Source organism: Rattus rattus, chromosome 8 (assembly GCF_011064425.1).
Source record: "Rattus rattus isolate New Zealand chromosome 8, Rrattus_CSIRO_v1, whole genome shotgun sequence".
In the NCBI taxonomy this organism is placed as follows: Eukaryota; Metazoa; Chordata; class Mammalia; order Rodentia; family Muridae; genus Rattus; species Rattus rattus.
The window spans coordinates 15,847,888-15,850,302 of NC_046161.1; the positions used below are offsets into that span (position 1 = coordinate 15,847,888).

Below are 2,415 nucleotides of genomic sequence, written 5' to 3' on the forward strand. Positions count from 1 at the left end.
AGAAAAAGTATTACTTATTGACCTACACAATAAGAGGGAATTTGTTCTTGGTACTGTACACCTAGTCAACGACACAATGCTAATGAGGTCAGAGACTTTGGAGGAAGAGCCACAACAACCAGATTCCTAAATAAACATAATTACTGACTTAGTTCTAAATATTTATTTTTGTACTAACAGATGTCTTCATATAAACTAAGGTAATTATATTCTAATTTTAAATAACAATAAAATTTATAAAAATAAGTTGTCAGTCATTGCTCTCTTTCACATGAAAATTCATATCTATATGATATATATACACACATATATCTATATGATATATATGATATATATATGATATATATGTGTATATATTCAGTATTTAATTCAAAAGGACCTAAACGTGAAAATAAATGTAAATAATTGTCAAAATGTTGCTAGAATTTTTATTAAAGATGTCTACCCTATTTATTATTCTGTACATACTACACATATTTTGCACAAAATCTTTTTATTATAATTATAACTTCAGTTTAATGGCTGCATTCTGAGGAACATCATAGAGAAATTTTCTACAGAAAAGCATCAGAGCATCTTACTCTAAAACTGAAATATAAATAATTAATTATAAAAGAAATGGTATCCTACCAGTGATTTTTCTGAAGGCTTTCTTCATCTCTTTGTTTCTTAGGCTGTAGATAAAGGGGTTTAACATCTGAGTGACCACAGTATACATCACTGAAGCCACTACAGTCTTCCTTGGAGAGTCAGTAAATGCAGAGCTAATGTGCACCCCAAAACCTGTGCTGTAGAACAGAGACACAACTGACAAATGAGACCCACATGTGGAAAAGGCTTTATACTTTCCTCCCAATGATGACATTCTTAAAACTGAAGATAAAATGTTAATATAAGACAAAATGATCCCAAAGACAGGAACACCAAAAAATAGAACAGACACTGTGTAAATCAGCACATAATTGATAAAATTATCAGAACAGGCAAGTCTGATGATCTGAGCCAGCTCACAGAAGAAGTGGGGGATTTTAATTTCTGTGCAGAAGGACAGCAGCAACACCATCAAAGTATGGAACAAAGCATGGGCAATACTAAGGAACAGAGAGAAGAGCAGCAACATCACACATAAATATTGGTTCATGATAACTGTATACTTCAGTGGGTTACAGATAGCAACATAGCGGTCATAGGCCATCACTGCCAGGAGACAATTTTCTATACCACCAAAATTCAAGATGAGGCAGACCTGAGAGAGGCACCCTGTGTATGTGATGGTCTAATCCTCACATTGAATGTTCCACAACATCTTTGGGATTGTGGTATTGATTAAACACCAGAATATCATTAAGGACAGAGTTACAGAGAAAAAAACACATTGGTGTGTGTGAAGTTGGAGATCAGAACTAACCTGTGAATGATTAGCAGGTTTCTAATTGGTGATCAGATACATGAACAGGAACAGGGTAAAGATGAAAGGCTGCAGAGCTGGATCATCACTAAGACCCAGAAGAATAAATTCTGATATAGTTGTTTGATTGACAGCTCCCATATTGTTGAGTACTCTGAAAATAAAGGGAATTGTTGGGGTAAGATATTTGGTCCATTAACTCCATAACTTTTTTCTTTGAATTCAGACTTCATATTTATTAGTAAATGTAACTCTTGCATTAATCCATATATACTTTAATACTTCCTTAGCAAATTCCTATGAATTAGTTCTTTAATGAAACCTCCTTCTGAATTTATGAACAACAATGAATTCACAATTTGTGATAATTAATAGCAAGCATCATATTCTATAAGAAACACTGTTTTGTTTGACAGGAAATTGGTGCTATTCTTTGATAGAGCAAGAGATTGGGCAAATAAAGATTGATAAACATTCATGCAGATGTATATAAGCATGTGTCAGGTTGAAAACAGAGATTAGTGAGAACATTTATATTTTTTTTAGATGGTGATTTAATATATCTATTTTTATAGGCTCCTCACTAATAACCAAGGTGATATTCTATTGATAAAGTCCAGCTATTATCCCATATATTTCTAAAGGGATTTTAGATGCCTACTTAGATTCAGGTTTAGTCATGATAAACATCTTACCTGATTGTGGATCATAAATGGGTTCTTGTGAAAATCATAAAACACCATAAGGTCAACTGACTTTTCCTTGAGAAGGATTATTTGTAGGAAAATATTTGGGTATTATTTGAAGGCTGGCAAAGTAAACCAAAAAATCACATACAGACTTTCTATAGCTTTTGTGTCCCTGGGGTTCAATATTCAAGGCTTTTAATTATACTAGCATGGCAACACCATCAAAAATCCCAAGTGTGCAAATCCTTAATGCCCATGTCTAACTAAATGGGGAAATCAGGCTTGTCAGTTTCCTAACCAATCCTCCAGTCAATGTTC

The 2,415-nt window shown here is 33.3% G+C and overlaps 1 pseudogene; it reads right to left on the reverse strand.

The window, feature by feature from the left end:
• Positions 1 to 607: 607 nt before the first annotated feature.
• Positions 608 to 1,549, reverse strand: LOC116906578 (annotated as a pseudogene).
• Between the last annotated feature and the right edge of the window lie 866 nt (positions 1,550 to 2,415).